The sequence below is a fragment of the Cynocephalus volans genome, chromosome 6, assembly GCF_027409185.1.
Source record: "Cynocephalus volans isolate mCynVol1 chromosome 6, mCynVol1.pri, whole genome shotgun sequence".
Lineage (NCBI taxonomy): Eukaryota > Metazoa > Chordata > Mammalia > Dermoptera > Cynocephalidae > Cynocephalus > Cynocephalus volans.
This window is the reverse complement of record NC_084465.1, coordinates 41,444,701-41,453,578: the sequence shown is the minus strand read 5'-3', so window position 1 is coordinate 41,453,578 and position 8,878 is coordinate 41,444,701.

Below are 8,878 nucleotides of genomic sequence, written 5' to 3'. Positions count from 1 at the left end.
ACCCTGAGAAGCCATATTTCAAGGTATCTAGAATATATCATTATGTAATCAAGGAAATTAGTGCAAAATACTTTGTAGAACTGGTAAGATAATCCATATGGTTATGTTAATCACAGAACAATGAAAATTAACGATGTAATAATGCACTAAAGTAATTTAACTATCTAATGGTTACAAGCAGAGGCATGGAGATGACTCCTGGGTTCCTATCCTGCCTCTGCTACTTATGAGTTGGATAACTTTCAGAATGTTGCTCAAATTTTCTAGCCCTTAGTTTTCTTAATTATTAACATGCAATGTTACAATTAAATAAGATGAATGTTAAACGTCTAGCACAAAACCTATAGTAAAATTAGCGATCATTTTTCTTTCTATATGTGTTTGTGAGAGGCTGATTTCTAAGATATGTAAAGAGATAGATGATATGTAGATAGATTACAGAGAATCCATATATGTGAGTATTTGGATTTGTAATTTGTTTCATTTTTGCCTTTTTCAAATGCTGTAGTCTGTAATTCTTGGCTTTATAAGACATAAAATAGCTCTTTATTAGAATATTGTCCTGTTACTTGATCTAAACTTTTCCCTTTTTAATGTGTCTCTTTACACAGAGCACTACTCCCTTGATTTGCAGTAATCGCTGCCTTTCTTTGGGTTTATAACCCTCACATAATTGTAGACAGTTGACGTGCTCCCCCTTAGTCACCACTTAGCTAAAGCAGAGTGATTTCATCTTTTTAATCTCTTCTCAGATGTCAATCCTCCAGCGCTTTTTATCATTTTGTTACTCCTCTATGAACTCCTTCCAGTTTGCCTCTCATATTTTTCTGTTAATGAGCTGCCCCCAGATGAATGCACTATCACAGATTAAGTGTCTCTGGAGCATGTAAAGAAACACCAACAGCCTCAGCCTTGTGACTTGGTGTTTGTATTCAGTTGAAATTCACATTTCCTTGTTTCGTTTCCATACCACAGATCAGAGCAACCCACTTTTCCATATCCACTACTACCTCAGTTTCAACACAACTTTTAACACACTCTTCCTCAGCTGCTTAGGTATACTGTTTTTAGGAGAATTAGGGCTTTTTTACAAACTAAAACTCAAGTCTCCATGCATTCCATTTTTTCATATTAAACAAAGTTACTCAAAGTTCCTTTAACATAAGAGACAGTATCAGTCAGGATCCCAGTAAATAGGAAATAGATGACATGCTCAAATAAGATCATTCCAGGAGGGTTTATTTACAAGGTCTATTTATATAGTGTAAATGTAAGAAAGCCGCAAAGGCTAGTGTAACAAACTGGAGCCAGTTTGCATCAGAGCTGTTACCATTTCTCAAGCGATAAGGAAAGGGAGCAATTACCAGAACTTGAAAGCAAAGAAAATCTTAAAGAGTTCATTGGTTGGAAACCTGGTCAAGGGACACAGCCAGCTGAAGATGGACTTGCCAGGAGTGATCCAATGGCATAAATACACTGAATTCACTCTTCTTTCCTACGATGTCCCACCAGGGTTACCCATTGGCCAGCGGGCATGGGGACTACTACAGTTCATTCAGGTCAGTTTCCTGGAGCAGACAGCAGGGTGGAACACAGGAAAAAGGGTGCTGAGTGGATTTGGAGGGGCAAACAGAAGATATCAGAGATTAAACATATACTTATACATGTATAATTACATACATACAGTATATATACATACATAACTTAAAATATGTGTGTTTCTCTTCTTTTATATATATTCCATCTCAATGCCAACTGAGTTTCTATTACCTGACCATTTACTGTTACAGGTTCAAGCAAGGAAAGTTAAAATATCTAAGGTCTCTAAGCTCTGATCCAATGGAAGTTACAAGTAAGAAAAAAATGAGTTTATCCACAAATGGCTAGGAAAGGAATGATTTTTTAAAAATTCATTATAACTTCGCATTTGTTTCCTTTTGTCTGCAACCTAAACTCAAGAAACATTTTGTCAAAAGAGAATACGGAACATGGTTCTTAAGAATACATATCACAATCACTGGGAGAGTTGCTTAAAATACACAGGCTCAGGTATACTATCAGATTTACTGAATAAGAATTACCAGGTTGATGATAATGATTCTGGTATGCAGACTTGGGTAAGTTGCACGTCTACTAGTCTCTTGGCCATAAAGTCAAGGACTTTTGTTCTAGTTATGAAAACAATTGTAGCTATCATCCCTCAAGTGCTATGTGCTCTTTTTGATATGGATGCTATAAAATACTTTTACAAAAAAGAATGACATAAAAATTTAGTAGAGTTATAAAGCAGTAGAACTATAAGGACACTTAGCAATCATCTAGGCTAGTCCATTCATTTTCACATAAGAAAACAAACATCCCAAACACTGAAGGATCCCATTATTTAGTAATCAAGCTGGGACTCGAACTCAGCTCTGTCTTGCTTTTGGTCCAGTTTTCTGCATTCCAACTACTAGTTTTAGAATTCATAATTAACAAATTAATCATTCTTTGAAGGCAGTCATTAAAATTAATTTGTTCCAGATTTAGTTTGTTTTTTTAATCAATTAACTCTTGTGAACTTTCCTTTTTCCATTTGATGAAAGATCTCCAGGGGTATGTCCAGATAATTTTTCTTTGTGACAAGATCTTTCAACCTTTTCCAATCTATGCCCCCTTTGGTAAATATAATATCTTACTGTGTGTGCCCTCTCTCTCCTGCAGAGACTCTGCTAGATTTCTATTTGGGAATTATGGCTCTAAGTTATCAAAATGAATTGTGTAATCTCTTTAAAACTAACATTGATATTTTCAAAAACTATTAGTTACAGGACACTACTTCAAACATAGTTTGAGACAGATTTGTTCATCAGATTCCAATTGTTGAAAAGAAAATCTTTCAAAAATTTTACATCTGTCAATAGGGCAGGCACAGATAAGTTAGAAGAGAATAGAAACTTTATCAGACAATGATAAATTTTTAAAGGAGAGAATAGAAACTTTACCAGACAATGATAAATTTTTAAAGGATTCTGTTTATTCCTTAGAGAGTAATTGATCATGTTATAGCAGAAGAGTTTTGCCACCAAAGGCAGCATCCAGATTCTTCCACTTAGTTTACAAGAGAAAAAACTAGTATAATATTCAAGCACCAAATGCTTATTTTACATAGATTGTTTAATGTGCTTTAAATTCTTTTGACCAAAATAAAGGCACATAAATATAAAGTTTAAAAATCTAGAGTTCTAAGAGCAGTTAGCAAGCAAGCATTAGGGCTAACCATTTCATTTTACTCATAAGCAAACTGAAATCTAAGTGGCCAACAGGATTCTTACTGTGAGCTGTGGGTGATTCCAGCATTAACCCTAGAAGGAAAATATATTAAACTTCTTAAAGACAGATATCACCTGATAATAGTAAATTGTTAATTGGTCCATAAAATAAATGTTCATAGTATCTGAATTTTGATATTAAAAAGTATAGCTAAGCACACTGTGTAAGGAGTCAATAGGCCTAAATTCTAGAGTCATACTTATCCTTAAGGAACTGTATGAACTTGGAAATTATTTAACTGCTTTGTAAAAATGTCTGAATATTGACTATTTAAGATCTCTGGAAAACTGGGAAATCTGCAAACACATGAGCCTTCTACTATGAAAGTTGTCATTTGTTTGTGAAGCAAATGAATGCTATTATGCGTGCCATTCATAGGAGGGTGCTAGATCATTGGGGTGAGGGTGTTTGGGTCCAGTATTGAGTTAGTAATAGATTTAGTGAGCTGGTAGAGTTGTGGATGTAAATTGGCTTTATACTCCATGTCAGGCACTGTATTAGCTCCTAAGTTTACAAAGTTAATTATAAAATATAGAACCTGGTAAGAACACTTTACATTCATTCTCTCAGCATTTTTCAAGACTACAACATATTGTTAACTATTACATGTTGTGTAATAGATCACTTGAACTTATTCCTTCTAAATGAAATTTTGTATCCTTTGACCAACATCTCCCCATCCCTCTACTAGAACCCCAGACCCTGGTAACCACCATTTTACTCTCTACTTCTTATGAAATCAACATTTTTAGATTCCACCCATGAGTGAGATCATGCAGTATTTGTTTTGCTGTGCCTGGTTTATTCCACTTAACATTATGTCCTAATAAAAAATAAAATAACATAACAGAATCTGTTCTCAATAGCCTAGCATCTAGTGGAGAGATAAAGCAACAATAGAAATTCTCCATCATAATGTACCTCACCTCCTTGCCCAATAGCCTTAGTCATTTATTGGAAAATCTTGGAAATAGTCATTGTAAGCTTGGCTTCCAGGGTCCTGCCCATATTCTCCTCTTTATCATGTTACAATTGGACTCTTGTTTCATAGACAGGTTATTTAAATCTTTTATCAGCAGCCAGGGACCATCCATTCTTATTTCAAGGAAGCCTGGACTTGGAATCCTGCAAAATATTGACTCTTATGGCTGCTATTTACTTTGCTAATTTTATTAACTATTCAATTGCAGGAAGTCTGGTGTAAGAATACTAACCAAAAATGATCTGCTAATTTTTTACCCCATACTTTTTGCCCCATCCTAGGTGAGGACATCAGCAAAGAAAGATTTAGGAGTCCAGGCCAGAGCGCAATATCTCTTGGTATGGTATACATAGCCTAGAATCACTGCTTTACACAATTTTAAAAGGGACAACATTCAAGATTTTTTTCTATTTATATTAATGTGAATTATCAAAAGATTGCTTTACGTTAGCCTTACACTTAAAGTTATAATTTCAAATAGTTAAATTTTAGACGATGTTTATTTGGATTCTTATTTTTGGACATATTTGTCATATTTTTGGACACAAATATTTATTGAATTAAGAGTATGTAACTGAAGGAAGTCTAAGAAAGTGATCAAGAGTGTGGGTTTTAGAATAAAACAGACCTGGTTAAAATACCTGCTCTTTTTTTATGAGCTGTTTGAAACTTGAGCAGGATACTTAACTTCTCTGTGCCTCATTTTCCTATAAATGGAGCACAGTAATGCTTAACTCATTTTGTTGTTGTGAGGATTAAACTAGAATGTGTCTATAAGCAGTTGTCAATAGTGACAAGTCTAATATAATCAGTAGAAAATTGGGTATATTACTACTGTTATTCTTGCTGATAGAATTGCAATATTGCTGATTTTTATTAACATACTTCTATTATTGAGTGACAATAAGCTGTGGAGTCTGAGAACACAGTGCCTAAATATGCACTGCATAAGCTCAAATCCTGCTTGTTCTATTTATTTGCTGAGTGACATTAGATAATTACTTAATCTTTCTGTACTTTGATTTCCCTATCTGCACGATAAGAATACTAATAGTTCCTACTTCAAAGGGTTATTACAAGGATCAAATGAGTTAATACATGGATAGCTTTTTAAACAATAAAATATAAATATCAGTTAAAATTATGGTGGTTAAATTTACAAGGAAATTGTACGTTTACAATTTTAAGATCATTTAAAATCCTACCGTCCAGTATAGCCACTGTATATTTTTCTTACATTTTTCTTTGCGAAAGTTCTGTGAGGAAAAAATATCTATTTTGTGCACCATTATATCTCTATACATCCCATAGGATGTAAATGGAAGAGTAGATGGATGGGTGGATGGGTGAATGGGTGGATGGGTGGATGGATTGGTGGATGGGTGGATAGGTGAATTGATGGGTGGCAGGCAGAATAAATAAATTTAACATAAGCCCTCATCTTCCTAGTATTTTATTTACAATACCTTTTATTGCTATTTCTGTGTTTCTACAATATAGTAAAAATAAATGTTCACAAGATCCTGAAGTAGCTTCTAAATCATTACAAAATGATTATTCGTGGACAGTATATGTGGCAATTCTCCATCTGCCAAAATATTCTGTCAAGCAGGACACTGTACTCTTTATTCAGGTCAAATATTTTTAATAGCAAACAGAGGAAATACCAATGCACACTATTGGTGACCCTCTGTTATGTGTACATGCAAATAAGAACAGAAGAAAGAATTGCTTTAGTTGTTTCAGATTCATTTCATACAACTCTGTTTCAGAAGCATATATTTTCTTTGAACTGTCACCATTATTTCAAATCACTAGAAGACTTTTTGTCTTCTTCTCCACTCCATAATAGTTCTTCCTTGTTGTCACTGAATTCAATAAGTGGTTTAAGATCAGATGAAACAAATAATGCATGGGAAAAAACATAAAACCTGATTTTGGAAAATTAAGAGTTTATGTGATTTTATAATGGGATCCTACATAAATCAGCGTGCAAGAAATTATACCTTTTTTCCAGTCTATTTATAGAGTAGCACTGTAAAATATGTGACTTTTTTATGGATCTTCTGTCATTTGGGTTACTTACTACAGATAAAATTCAGCAGTAACAATATATTTCTCCAAAAGTTTCAAAGACCATGCATGGGCTTTATGTAGTTTTGGGTGATAATGAATACTTAACATCTCTGAAACAATTGAAAGAATCAACTGAATTTAACATGCAGGATTGGATGCCTAGTAATGTTTAATATTGTAACAAAGCTGGCATCATTATCAGTATTGCTTAATTGTCTAAACTTTATATTATATGAGTTTGCCAGGCCAAGAGTTTGTAATCTGAGATATATGGATCTTGCAGGGTTGTGGATGGAAAACAAAGTGTCTGAAAATCCTCTGAAATTATGTGTGTTAAATTTGTGTGTGTCTACATTTTACTGTGTAGAGTATACAAAATTTTCCCCTTGATCCCTGAACTAAAAATTTAAAAATCTGCAAATGATTATTATTTATGTCTTGAAATGATTATTTGACAATCAGGAAGAGCTTGTCCTACAAATTAAAAGCAAAATAAATCAGTCTGTACCTCATATGTAGTAGCTAAAGTTACTGTTCAGCCCAAACTGAATCAATATCCATTATAAAAATACCTTTGCTATGTAATATAAAACATACGTGATAATGTTTACATAAATGCGCATACACATTATGAATATCTAATCTGAATATTTAGGTGAGAACTAAATAGAAATTGTTCAATTTTTCATAAGGCACTTCCTGGTGCAGTGAATAGATATATTTATCATCATTCTAAATTTTCCCATGGCAAATCATCTTTTACCAATAGAGCAGTCAACTGTCTTTGGATTATGTTGGATTTTTCTTAAGAATAGCAAGAGAAAAAAAGTCTCTGCATAATCTCTTGCTTAGCCCAGTGGTTGAGTCATACATATTTTTAAATCAGATAACAAAAAGTTGTCAGAAATAGAAAGAAGTGTGAAATGTTTCTTCAAGTGGAATCAGTTTTAAAGTTTAAATGATTTGCTCACTGATGAACAGTGTTTGGCAAATCATGTGGTGTAACTCACTTGGGAATTTATATTGTGTGCCAACATAAGGTTTAAAATTATTTAGTCCCAGAGTTGAAAGGTTCCTTGGAAGTCATTTTGTCCCACCTCCACTCTTTAAAGACTCCCCTTTAAGATATATTAACAGGAATGCTTCTATCTGCAGCTTGGATGCATCCAATGATAGCAAATTCACTATTGCATAAGGCAGCACATTTCATTTGTGAGAAAAATTCCATAAAAAGCTCTTTCTTATTTTGTGCCACAATATAATTTACATTAGTTTTAGTGTTTTATTTTATTTCTGTTTTACAAGCAGCATTGGATATTCTCATAAGAATATTTTGTATTAACCAAGGTCTTCATAAAAGTTTGTAATTGAAGAAAAACTTTTTAAATATTATATTCATACAGAAAAGTTCACAAATCATAATTGTACTGCTCAATGAATTTTTCCCAGAGTGAACTTGGTCACATAACCCCCGAATAGTTTTTTTTTTTTTTTTAATAGAAGATTACCAGCACTCCAGCCAGAAATCACTTTCGTGCCCATTTCCAATATCTACCTTTTAAAGGTAACTACTATCTTGACATCTATCATGGACAGAAAATACTGATTAGTTTTGCTGATTTTTGAATTCAATGTAAATGGAACCAAACTGTGTAATGACTAGTTTCTTTTCCTTAATATAACGATCATGAGATTCATCCATTCTCATTGCTGTATAATATTCTATTCTATGAACAGATTATAATAGACATTTGGTTTGTTTCTAGGTTTAAGCCACTAATGACAGCTCTGCTATGAACATTCTTATCTATGTCATTTGGTGGACAGGCATATGCATTTCTGTTAGGTATATGCCAAAGAGTGGATTTGCTAAGTCACAGGGTATGTGTATATTCAGCTTTAGTATACTGCCAGTTTTTTGAAGTAGTGGGACAAATTTACACTCCTAAACAGCAATGTATGAGAGTTCACATTGTTTCATATCCTTGCAAGCACTTGATCTTGTTAGTATTTTTGTCACTCTGGTAGTCATAGGGCAGTATCTTGTTGTGGTTCTCATTTGAGTTTTCCTAATGTCTGCATAATCTCTTGCTTGGCCAGTGATCTAATAAAGTTGAGTACCTTTTCATTTGCTGGTCATTTGGATGTTTGCTTTTGTGTAGTAATGTTTAAGTCAGATAAGTAGAGGCCTGGCCCCTAGCTCACTCGGGAGAGTGTGGAGCTGATAACACCAAGGCCAAGGGTTTGTATCCCTATATAGGGATGGCCAGTTAGCTCACTTGGGAGAGCGTGGTGCTGACAATACCAAGACAAGGGTTAAGATCCCCTTACTGGTCATCTTTAAAAAAACAAAAAAATTTCAGATAGATAGGTAGATAGATAAATAAATAGATATAAATAAATACATGTGTACATGTCTACATGTGATTATTTCTGCCATTATGTGACTTGACTTTTCACTCTTAATGGCATCTTTTGATGAATAGAACTTATTTTAAATCCAGTCTA